The 12,979-nt window shown below is 50.4% G+C and overlaps 1 protein-coding gene and 1 pseudogene across 4 annotated transcripts in view; both read right to left on the reverse strand.

Moving 5' to 3' along the window:
* The window catches only part of SMTN (smoothelin), a 1,119,422-nt gene that overhangs the window by 114,578 nt on the left and 991,865 nt on the right, over positions 1-12,979 (reverse strand). The window lies entirely within an intron of this gene.
* LOC144793507 (28S ribosomal RNA) lies at positions 1,300-2,319 on the reverse strand (annotated as a pseudogene).

Below are 12,979 nucleotides of genomic sequence, written 5' to 3' on the forward strand. Positions count from 1 at the left end.
AGACCGGGGAGAATCTCCCCGGGCCCGGCTGACCCCTGTCACCAGCGCCCGGACCCTCGGCTGGCTTGCAGGACGGGGGGCTCACGCACCACGGGGCCTGGCGGACGGAGCTTAAACCCTGGGCCCGGGTCTAGTCCCAGCTTCCGAACCCTAGCCAGGCCGGGGAGAGCCACCACGGGACCCGGTGGACCCACGTCCCCAGCGCCCGGACCCTCTGATGGCTTGCAGGACGGGAGGCTCACGCACCCCGGGGCCTGCTGGATGGAGCTCAAGCCCCGGGCTGGTCCCAGCTTACAAACCCTAGCCAGGCCGGGGAGAGCCTCCCCGGGCCCCGGTGGACTCCCGTCCCCAGCGCCCAGAATCTCTGATGGCTTGCAGGATGGGGGCTCACGCACCCCGGGGCCTGCCGGACGGAGCTCAAGCCCCGGGCCCGGTCTCAGCTTCCGAGCCCTAGCCAGGCCAGGGAGAGCCTCCACGGGCCACGGTGGACCCCTGTCCCCAGCACCCAGACCCTCGGCCGGAACCAAGGAGGGTTAAGCCCAGGCCACGTCCTCTCACCGACGGCCTGCCTGGGGAGCCCATTTTCCTCGACTATTAAGCCCCCACGTAGTGGGGGCTTATAGAATTTTGGAGAAGGACAAAAATTGGAGTTAGCCCGAACGCTAGCCCGCAGGGCCATCTGGTCAGCCAGCCCGCAGGGCCAGCTGGTCAGCCAGCCCGCAGGGCCATTTGGTCAGCCAGCCCGCAGGGCCATCTGGCCACCCTGCCCGCAGGGCCATCTGGTCACCCTGCCCGCAGGGCCATCTGGTCACCCTGCCCGCAGGGCCATCTGGTCACCCTGCCCGCAGGGCCATCTGGTCACCCTGCTCGCAGGGCCATCTAGTTGCGCAGCGAGGCGACCAGATGGCCCGGGACGACCAAGCACCCAGATGGCCTGGCAGGGTGCTGTACCCAGTCGCCCTTGCAGTCCGGCGAGGGTGGCCGGGCGCACCGAGGCAGCCGCTCTGGAGGTTCCTTCCCCCGGGTGGCTGCTGCTCACCTCCCTACCCGGGAGCAGCGGGAAGGGGAGGCCACCTGGTCACCCTGCTGATCCGCCAGGGATGGTGGCCGCCGTCCCCGCGCCCCTGTGGGGCAGGGACAGGAGGGGGAGGCCCCCGAGCCGAAGGGCACGTGGTGGAGACGGCCTCCCGCGGACCCGCGTTACCCCCTCCGCATCCCTCCCACCGGCCTGGCAGCAGAGGGACCCACCCCTAGGTGTGGTGGAGGGAGGCGTCCGTTGGCACCCACGCACGAAGAGACAAAAGCTTGGCTCAGAGGATGACTTTCAATAGATCGCAGCGAGGTAGCTGCTCTGCTACTTACGAAACCCTGACCCAGAATCAGGTCATCTACGAATGATTTAACACAGGGTGGCCCACGAACATACGGTGCACTAAGGGTGATGGAGGCGGTCCCGCACTCAGGTCCCCAAGCGAGTGGCTCGACGTAGCGGCTCCCCGACAGAGGCCGGCTATCTCAGGCCAACCGAAGCTCCACAGCACTGCGGTATCATTGCAGTTTAGGGGGGATTCTGATTTAGAGGCGTTCAGTCATAATCCCACAGACGGTAGATTCGCCACATTGGCTCCTCAGCCAAGCACATACACCAAATGTCTGAACCTGCGGTTCCTCTCGTACTGAGCAGGATTACTATTGCAACAAAACATCATCAGTAGGGTAAAACTAACCTGTCTCATGACGGTTTAAACCCAGCTCACGTTCCCTATTAGTGGGTGAACAATCCAACGCTTGGTGAATTCTGCTTCACAATGATAGGAAGAGCCGACATTGAAGGATCAAAAAGCGACGTCGCTATGAACGCTTGGCCGCCACAAGCCAGTTATCCCTGTGGTAACTTTTCTGACACCTCCTGCTTGAAATCCAAAAAGTCAGAAGGATCATGAGACCCCGCTTTCACGGTCTGTATTCATACTGAAAATCGAGATCCAGAGAGCTTTTGCCCTTCTAGTCCGTGGGAGGTTTCTGTCCTCCCTGAGCTCGCCTTAGGACACCTGCGTTATCGTTTGACAGGTGTACCGCCCCAGTCAAACTCCCCATCTGCCACTGTCCCCAACCGGGTCTCGCCCGGTGGGCGCCGGGCGCTTGGAGTCAGAAGCGAGAGCCCCACGGGGCTCGCCTCACCGGGTAAGTGGAAAAAGGATAACAGTGGTATTTCACCGGTGGCCCAAGGGCCTCCCACTTATCCTACACCTCTCATGTCTCTTCTAAGTTCCAGACTAGAGTCAAGCTCAACAGGGCCTTCTTGCCCTGCTGATTCTGCCAAGCCCGTTCCTTTAGCTGTGGTTTCGCTAGATAGTAGGTATGGACAGTGGGAATCTCGTTCATCCATTCATGCGCGTCACTAATTAGATGACGAGGAATTTGGCTATTCTGTACCACCTCACGGTGGTTCATTCTGGGTTATTATGCTGCCCATCAGAGTCAATTCGGTTTTGCATCCAGCAATACAACATTCTTTCGCTCCGGAGTACAGCCACACTGAACGCTGTCCTCACTGGAACTGGGATCACGTATAGGCCGGAGATAGTACACCCTGCAGTACTATTCCAACAATTTAAAATTGTCTATGACCAGTCCTGAGAAATTAAAATATGATTAGCAGGACATTAATAATCAATGTGTGATAACTATGTGTATGAGATTATTTGAGACCTATTCCTCAATCATGACATTTCAATAAGTATGATGTACACAACTATATCTAAATTGTTATACGCCCACATTTATAAAATATACACATCTACAAATTACACATGTAACTAGAAAATGCACAGCTATAAAATTGTAAAAATTCACATCTATAAAATTCACATCTATACTAAATCTTGTGTCAACTATAAACCTATATGTTAAAACATTATGCTTTTTAAGGGTGACATTTGTGCGGCAAGAGAGTATACATCACAGTATAAGCTTGATACTCAATTGTCCATGAATACTTGGCACATTTTAAGAGTGTCCATTAAAGTAGTCAGGCAAACATTTTTCTTGAATGGGAATTACATTTGCAAACCTAAATCGGCCAGAACAACAGCATTACATTGAGGCCAAATACCACGACACCCTACGATAAAGCCATGAAATGTTACAGTGGTGCATTTTGTGAGATCTTTGATTTGCTGTGACAGATCCAGATAATATTTCACTTTACTCTCATATGCTAATTCAAGGGAATTCTGTGAGTTTTCATATCGAATTGAAACATCAATCACTACAGCTGTACCATTTTTGGTAAACACTACATCTGGTTTTCGTAGTTCATCTTGATTATTCTTAAGAAAACGAGTTACTTACCTGTAACTACGGTTATCCAGTATTGGTATCTTTCATAGATTCACATGCCTGAATCATTCCCCGTCGTCGAGGCGGGAGTCCCACGGTAAATAAAATATATAATAGCAGTGCCTAAAATTTCTTGTAGTAGGCTGGAAAAGCCTAAAGGCCTAACTAGGCCTCAAAACTTAGCAGCCTATCTACATCATTATGTAAAAAGACCTGAAATGTTAGCCTCAGCCAATCAGCTGTCCTCACCCTCTAGAACCTTCCCTGCTCAGGCAGTTCTCCTCAGATTTTTCCAGCACAAGTGAGAAGTAGTATCCATAGCCAGAACTGCCCTACCGGGGAGGAGGGTGGGTGCATGTGAATCTATGAAAGATACCAATACTGGATAAGAAAACAAGTTACTTACCTGTAACTTTGGTTCCCCAGTATTGGTAACTTTCATAGATTCCCATGCTTTGTATCATTCCCCGTCGTCGGACTGGGAGTCTCGGTAATAAAAAATATCATAGTAGTAGGTACAAAAGAGAAAGAAAGGCCTAGGCCTCATTCCCTTTTGTAACATATCAGCCTCTTTTTGTAAAAGAGACCAAACTCTAGGCGTCAGCCAATCAGAAGAGCCTCACCCTTAGAACCTTCCTGAAGGAACCTCAGAGCCTCAGATTTTCGTAGCCGTAGTGTGCTAGACACCATAGTTGCTGAAGGCTGAGCTTTCCCCGGGGAGGTGGGTGGGCGCATGGGAATCTATGAAAGTTACCAATACTGGGGAACCAAAGTTACAGGTAAGTAACTTGTTTTCTTGCCCCAGTATTGGAACTTTCATAGATTCCCATGCTTTGTATCAGAATAGCAAGCAGTAAGCATCATAAACACATTTTGTATAGCAGTATATCATAACATTAGTCAGAAAAATACAAAATGTGTCACCCATGGAAGGTGGGATAGAAAGGAAAGCTCACCCATCACTTGAAGAGGTTTCTCAGGACAGCCTGGCCCACAGCCGCATCATCCTGTTGCAATGACTCTAAGCAATAATGCTTAGTGAACGTGTGCACGCTGCTCCAGGTAGCAGCTCTGCAGATGTCTTTGATATGTACCCCCGCAAAGAGGGCCGTAGAAGAAGCCACTGATCTCGTCGAGTGAGCACGGATCTTGCCCACTAGAGGTTTTCCTGCTAACTTGTGGCAATGCAGAATGGCACTTGAGATCCATCTCGAGATCCCCTGTTTAGACATAGGGAGACCTTTGTTTGGACCGCCGAAAGCAATGAACAATTGAGAAGATTTTCTAAAGTCTTTGGTGCGGTCCATGTAGAACTTCAGACAGCGTTGCAAATCCAGAGTATGCAATGTCTTTTCTGCTGGAGTGACTGGGTTTGGAAAAAATGTCTTTAGAATGACCGGCTCATTTAGGTGAAAGTCAGTGGGAACCTTGGGAATGAACCTTGGGTTCGTCCTTAAGATGGTAGTGTTCTTTTTGAACTGCAAAAACGGTTCCTGGATAGTTAAGGCTTGCATCTCCCCCACTCGCCTCGCTGATGTGAGGGCCAAGAGTAAAGCTAACTTCCATGATAAGAATTTTAGGTCTGAGCGGTGAATTGGCTCAAAAGGTCCCTTCATTAGTTGAGCCAGGACTAAGTTCAGATGCCATGCTGGAGGAGGAGATCGCACTGGCGGATAGACCCTGAACAGGCCTTTGAGGAATTGTTTGACAATTCTTGCAGACCACAACGAAGGACCAGAATCAGACCTTCTGAATCTCGAAATCGCCGCTAAATGAACCTTGATAGTAGAATGGGACAGATTAGACTTAGCTAGCGAGAGTAGGTAAGGTAGGATCTGATGAGGTTGTGACGTGAAAGGATTAATCTTTTCCTTCTTGCACCAGATACAGAACCTTTTCCACTTTAGTCTGTATGTTTTGTTTGTGGACGGAGCCCTTGCCTGAGAGAGGATGTCTTTGACCTCCTTGGAAAGAGGAACATTCATGTATTCTCGCTGGTCAGGAGCCATGCAGTCAGGTGCAACGATCTCGGGTCTGGATGCCAGACTTGTCCTTCGGACATTGTAAGGAGATCCGGAACGACCTGCAGCGTTATCGGAGGTACTAGCGATAGCAGATGGAGCTCGGTGTACCAAAATTGTCTTGGCCATGCCGGGGCGATAAGGATGAGCTTGCATGGTTCCGTCTTCATCTTCCTGAGGAGACGAGGAAGCAGGGGAATCGGTGGAAATGCATAGAGAAATCTCCCCGTCCAGGCTATCGACAGGGCATTGCCCAAAGAGCCTTGGTGATGGAACCTGCTGGCGTAGGCTAGGCACTTTTTGTTGGCCGGCGTGGCAAAAAGGTCCACCTCCGGTGTGCCCCAGGTTTGAAAGAGTAGATCTATCACTTGTTGTTTCAGCTCCCACTCGTGACTGACCGAGGCGAGCCTGCTCAGCCTGTCTGCGCCCTCGTTGAGCACTCCTGGTAAGTGCTCTGCCTTTAGAGAAATTCCGTGAAGAATAGTCCATTCCAGAATCTGTTGAGCTTCCCGCGACAAGGGGAGTGACCTTGTCCCTCCTTCCTTGTTCACATAATGCATAGCCGTGGTGTTGTCCGTCCTGACTAGCACCTGTGAACCCTGGAGACGCGGAAGAAAGGCTTGAAGGGCTAGCCTGATCGCTCTCAGCTCCAACAGGTTGATGTGCAACTTTTGGTCGCTTGGAGACCAATGGCCGCTGACTTGCAGGTCCTGCATCACTGCTCCCCATCCCTCCAATGACGCATCCGTCGTCAGTATGTGAGGTGATGGAACGCTTGCGAAGGATAGACCTTGGCATAAGTTCTGTGGATTCGACCACCAAAGCACTGCCTCCTTCATTTCTCGAGTGACCGTTACTTTGTCGTCGAACGATCCCTGCACTTGTTGCCACTGGAGGTCCAGTTGCTCCTGAAGGGGGCGCATCCGTAGCCTGCAGTGTGGGATCAGGGGTATACAAGATGACATCACCCCCAACAGCGACTTGTAATTGCGTACAGAAAGACACTTTTTTCTTTGAAGGCTTCCTGCTAATCTTTTCAGTTTCTGTACCCTTTCTCGAGTAGGAAATGCCTTTGAGAGCCGCGAATCCAACAGCGCTCCCAAGAACCGCGCTGTCCGTGACGGCTGCAGCGTGGATTTCTCCATGTTCAAGGTGAGACCCAGATTTTGGAACAGAGTGGTGCAAGCCTGCACCGCGTCCTGCGCTAATGCTCTGGTCGGGGCCTTTAGTAACCAATCGTCCAGGTAAGGGAAGACCTGGAAGTGGTGTTTGCGCAGAAATGCTGCTACAGGTGCCAGCACCTTCGTAAAAATCCTTGGAGCAGAGCGAAGGCCGAACGGCAAGACTCTGAACTGAAAATGGCTCTTGGCTACTGTGAAGCGTAGGAACCTTCTGTGCGCTGGGTGAATCGGGATATGGAAGTACGCATCCTCCAGATCGAGCGTGGCCATATAATCCCCCGGGTTGACCATTTTCAAAACGTCCTGTAGGGATACCATCCTGAAGGATAAGGAGATGAGATAGGCATTTAGCTCCCTGAGGTCCAGGATGGGACGCCACTTCTCCTGCGTTTTCCTCACCAGGAAGAACCTGGATTAGAAACCGTGGCCCTGTTGATTGGAGGGGACCGGCTCTATCGCTCCTTTGCGGAGCATTTGTTGTACTTCTCGCCGCAGGAGATGTAGATGTTTGGAAGGGATGGCTGATGGGGGTCTGGGTGGAGGGACCTCCGTAAATTCCAAAGTATGTCCCCGTCTGATGATATTGAGCACCCAACGGTCCGATGTAATTTGGGACCAGTTCAGAAGGAATTTTGACACCCTGCCTCCAACTGATGATCTCACGGAGGAGGGAGCAGTAGGCAGAGCCAGCAGGCCGCTATTGGCGTTTGGACGAGTCTCGTCCACGGGCAGTTTGCTTGCCCTTGTTGTAAGGCCGTGAATAACCAGAGGACTGGCCCTGTCTTTGTTGGAATGACTGGCGATTCGGCTGGTACCCAGAGCTGTTGGAAGAATAGCGCTGTTGTTGGTATGCGCCTCTATAGGTGCCACCTCTGCCTCTTGTGCCCCTAAAAGGAGTTTTGCGGTACTGGAGTGTTCCCAGCGATCTAGCTGTTTCCGTGTCCTTCTTGATGTCTTGCAGCGTTTCGTCGATCAATTTGCCGAAGAGTGCCTCGCCATCAAAAGGTAGATCAAGAACCTTGGTTTGGATTTCTGGCCGAAACCAAGTCGCTTTTAGCCACCCTTGGCGTCTTAGTACTGCTGCTCCTGCCAAAGCCCTAAAGGACGTCGTGGCAATGTCCATGGCACAATCTATTATCTCCATGGAGACCGCTTCACCCTCTTGCAAGGTTTTCTTGGCTTCCGGCCCGCTTTCCGGTGGAAGCTGATCCAAGTAGGGAGCTATATCGCACCATAACTGGCGATCATATCGTCCCAATATTGCCAAAGCATTGGCGGCGCGAACCAGAAGGCTAGCAATGGATGAAAATCTCTTGCCTGTGTTATCCAACCGTCGTCCATCCTTGTCAGGAGGTGCTGTCAAGGGAGCAGAAGGGTTCCGTGACTTCCTTTGCGCCGCTTGGGAGATGACAGAGTCCGGTTTGGGATGACCTGTCAGGGCAGCCGGTGCATCATCCGGCGCTTTATACTTTTTATCAAGGCGCGGTAGTACAGGGACCACCGTCGCTGGGTTTTTCATGGATTTCAAACCCTCCTTCCATAGATGTTCCACAATTGGAATGGACCTCGTAGTCTTGCGGAGAGTGTCTTTAAAATCATACAGGAAACAGTCTGTGGTTTCCGCAGGCAATACCAACTTAAATCGGCCGGCTGCACGTTCCATCAGTTGGTGAAAACTGCCAATGTCAACAGGAGGAGAGTCACTGAGGTCCTGGTGGGGCGACGCTGGATCCGGGATGATGTAGTCGTTGTATTCATCCCCTTCCTGATCCGTGTCCTGATTATCACCAGATGACGCATCCGTATCATTATCATGATCCTCATCCGGATCCTCCGCTGTTCCAGACGCAGTCTGGGGTACTGGCCGCTGTGGTCGAGGAGGAGTTTGCACTGGGTGTGTTTGAGGGACACTTGAAGAGTTGTCCTTCACTGGTGTTGACGGAGAAGACCTCCTCGGTGCTGGACGCTCGGCCTTGGACTTATAGTCTTGCAACATCTTGTGCAGGTCATGCAGGAAGGACGTCGGTACTGAAACCATGCCTTGTGATTCACAGTCCATTAAGTGGTCTGTTTGTGGGTAGTAATCTCCACCTTGTTCATATGCCCCCTCTGAGTCCGTCTCTTGACTTTTAATGAGAAGCTGAGATGGGCTATTTGCATACTCAAAGCTATCCTGACCGTCTCCCTCAGAGTAGTCCTGGTCTAGCAACGTCGTTGGGGGTAATGAAGTCACCCTCCTTGGGGATGTCATTTCTGGCGTGATCTTTGTGAGAGAGATTGTTACCCTCCTCTCTGCAGCCAGTATCGTTGGTTGGGCCGTCGACGCTGGTGAAATCCTCGTCGACGAGATAGGAATAGTAGATGTCGTCGTCGACGCCACCGACGACGAGCCCGCCGTCGATGTAGAAATTGTTGTCGTCGTCGAAGCACTCGTCGACGACATGACCGTCGTCGAAATCGTCGACGACGTCGTCGTCGGTACTGCCTTCGTCGACACTGTCGTCGACGACGATGGTTTCTTCGTCGACGATGTCTTCGCCGTCGTCGACGATGTCGTCGGCATACTTCCCGTCGACGCCGCCGTCGTCGAGGTCTTCTTAACTGACGACGAAGCCTTCGTCGTCGACGTTCCCGTCGACGAGCCCGTCGACGGGACCAATTGGATCTTGGTTTTCAGTTTTGTCGTCGACGGAGCCACCGTCGACGAAGTCTTCGTCGTAGAGGACTTGGAACTCCTCTCTGAAGAGTGTGAAGAGGGTCTTTTGAAGGCTGGGTCTGTCTTCTCACCCTTAGGAGGCGAAACCAGTTCTGCCTTGCCCGACCCACTGCGGTGGGGGGGAACCTCCTGAACCCCGGCCATCAGAGTCCCTGGGGGTCTTCTTTGAAGCCTTAGAGGGGCGCTCCACAGAGGAAGATGGGGAACCTCTACCCCTTTTCACTGACCTTTTAGAGGAAGCACAAGACACCGAATCCTCCTCATCACTGGAAACTCCATGTTTCCTTTCCTTCTGCTTCTGCAACCATGTAAGTAGCCTTCCAGCACGATCTCTCAAGGTCTTGGTGGAGAGAGTGCGACAAATCTTACATTCCTCTGCCCTGTGATCTGGATACAGGCAGTAGATGCAATCTTTGTGTTTGTCTTCCACAAACAGCCTTTTCTTCCCACAGGTGGAACAGGGCTTGAAAAGGGCTTTTTTCTTCTCAACCTCAGACATCTTGAAGAAGAAGAGTGTCCTGAAGACAAACTGAAGAAAATCCTGAATAAATATCTGTAGAAATGGGTTTAAAAGAGTAGAAATAGAGCAGAGCTCAATGGAGACTCCCTAGCACAACGTGCGGTAGAAAATCTGAGGCTCTGAGGTTCCTTCAGGAAGGTTCTAAGGGTGAGGCTCTTCTGATTGGCTGACGCCTAGAGTTTGGTCTCTTTTACAAAAAGAGGCTGATATGTTACAAAAGGGAATGAGGCCTAGGCCTTTCTTTCTCTTTTGTACCTACTACTATGATATTTTTTATTACCGAGACTCCCAGTCCGACGACGGGGAATGATACAAAGCATGGGAATCTATGAAAGTTCCAATACTGGGGCAACCGTAGTTACAGGTAAGTAACTCGTTTTCTTATCCAGTATTAGGGTATCTTTCATAGATTCACATGCCTGAATCAGAATAGCAAGCAGTAACATCATGTCTGTCGATAGAGGAAGGTGGGAGACAAAGAAAATATAAATTAATCCCCACACAACCAGGAAGGTAATAGAGTACAAAACATGTCAACATAACATATGCATCAAAACCTTCGAATATAACAGATAGGACAGCATTATAAATATGTAAAGTTTAAAATATATAATCTTTCCAACCTTAGTGAAGAAGATGCTGCAGCACTGCATCACCAACAGCTGTGTCATCTTGAACTGCCGACTGCAGACAGTAATGTTCGGTAAAAGTGTGCACACTTTTCCAAGTAGCAGCTCGGCAAATGTTCTCTAGAGTCACTCCAGCGAAAAGGGCCGTAGAGGTCGACACTGTTCTGGTGGAATGAGCTTTGACCTTCCTTGATAAAGGTCTATTGGCCTTGTCGTGACAGAAGGTAATTGTGGAGGACAACCACCTGGCAATAGTTGCTTTTGTGACAGCTTGACCGAAGGTGGGTCTTCCATAGGCAACAAACAGTTGTGTAGATTTACGCATGTCTTTTGTCTTTTGCAGATAGAATTTCAGACATCTTTTGACATCTAGAGAATGTAAAACCCTTTCTGCAGGAGTTTTCGGATCCGGGAAAAAAGTTCTAAGTTTGACCGGTTGATTAATGTGGAATTGAGTTGGTACTTTAGGAATGAATTTAGGGTTGGTCCTAAGTGTAACAAAGTCCTTAGAGAACTGCAGAAAAGGGGGAGTAATAGTGAACGCCTGTATTTCACTAACTCTGCGGGCAGAAGTAAGAGCCAACAGAATTGCAACTTTCCAAGTCAGAAATTTCAGTTCCGCTTTATGGATTGGTTCAAAGGGCCTTTTAAGAAGTTGGGAAAGGACTACATTAAGATCCCATTCCGGAGGAGGAGGACGAACTGGAGGAAAAACTCTGAAGAGACCTTTAAGGAATTGTTTGATCAAGGAGGAAGAACATAAGGATGGTTTGTTGGAGTGCTTCCTGAATCTGGAGATTGCTGCCAGATGTACTTTAATGGAAGAAAAAGCTAGACCTGATTTAGCCAGAGAAAGCAGGTATGGAAGGATGGCTTCAGGAGGAGCCTGCAGCGGATGAACATCATTATCTCCACACCATGAACAAAACCTCTTCCACTTGAAACGGTATGTTTTGATGGTACTTTGTGCACGTGCTTGCGACAAGATTTTCCTGCATTCCGAGGGAATGTTTAGGTCTTTGAACTCTAGGAAATCAGGAGCCAAGCGTGCAAGTGCAGCGATTGAGGATCTGGATGTTGAATCTGACCGTCCTCTCTTGTCAGCATCGATATAGTCGGTTTGAGCCGAAACGGAGGCTGTTGAGACAGCAGGAGAAGCTCTTGAAACCAATATTGTCTCGGCCAACGTGGAGCAATGAGAATGAGAGTGCAGTGTTCCCTCTTCATCTTTTGCAGGACTTTCGGAATGAGCGGAATCGGGGGATAAGCGTACGCAAACATTCCGGTCCATCTCATGAGGAGGGCGTTTCCTCTTGACCCCCGTCCTGGGAACCTGCTGGCATAAAACAGGCACTTGCTGTTTTGCTGCGTGGCAAACAAATCCAGCGTTGGTCTCCCCCAAAGGCGAAAGACTGTGTCTACTTGATGTTGTTCGAGTTCCCATTCGTGACAGTCCACAAAAGTTCTGCTGAGACTGTCTGCTAGAGAGTTTCGAATCCCTTGAACATGCTCTGCTTTGAGGGATATGTTGTGCTGTAAGGCCCATTCCCACATTTCCTGAGCTTGCAGTGACAGGGTAAGAGATTTCGTTCCTCCCTGTTTGTTTATGTAGAACATGCTGGTGGTATTGTCCGTGCGCACCAGGACGGACAAATTCACGATCCTCGGTAGGAAAGCTTGCAGGGAAAGAAAAATGGCTCTGAGTTCCAATATGTTGATGTGCATCTGTTGGTACTGATGAGACCATCTTCCCTGGATTTGAAGGTCCTGAAGGTGACCTCCCCAACCTTCCATGGACGCATCCGTAGTCAGAGTGTAGTCCGGAATCTCTTGGAGGAAGGTGAGGCCCTGCGACAAGTTGTGTGTCTTCGACCACCAGAGAAGAGCCTGTTTCATTTTGACAGTGACTTTGATGCGGTCGTCGAATGATCCTTCGACCTGCTTCCACTGACGAAGCAACTCTTCCTGCAACGGTCTCATTCTGAGTCTTGCCATAGGAATGAGATTGATCGCAGCTGAACACATCCCCAGAAGGGAAGCATACATCCGAACTGAAAGTGACTTTTTTGCGGATATTTGTTTTGCCAGTTTGACGAGCTTGTTTTGACGCTCCTGTGTCAAGTATGCCTTGCACTGGCATGTGTCCAAGACTGCACCCAGAAAAGTCAGTCGTTGATGAGGGTGGAGCTGAGATTTTTGAGAATTGAGGGTCAATCCTAGGTTCGAGAACAGTGAAAGTGTTTTGTTGACTGCCTCCATGGTCGAATTACTGGTGGGACCCTTTAACAGCCAGTCGTCGAGGTATGGGAACACCTGGAGTCCCAGGGACCTCAACATTGCAGCCACTGGAGCTAGGCATTTCGTGAAGATTCTGGGGGCCGATTTGAGGCCGAATGGGAGGACTTTGAATTGGAAATGGACGCCGGCCACTTGAAATCTTAGGAATTTGCGGTGGTTGGGGTGAATAGGGATGTGAAAATATGCGTCTTGCATATCCAGAGAAGCCAGAAAGTCTCCTTCGTTTAGACAATTCAGAATGTCCTTCAACGTTACCATGCGGAAACTCTGTT

Source organism: Lissotriton helveticus, chromosome 11 (genome assembly GCF_964261635.1).
Source record: "Lissotriton helveticus chromosome 11, aLisHel1.1, whole genome shotgun sequence".
Lineage (NCBI taxonomy): Eukaryota > Metazoa > Chordata > Amphibia > Caudata > Salamandridae > Lissotriton > Lissotriton helveticus.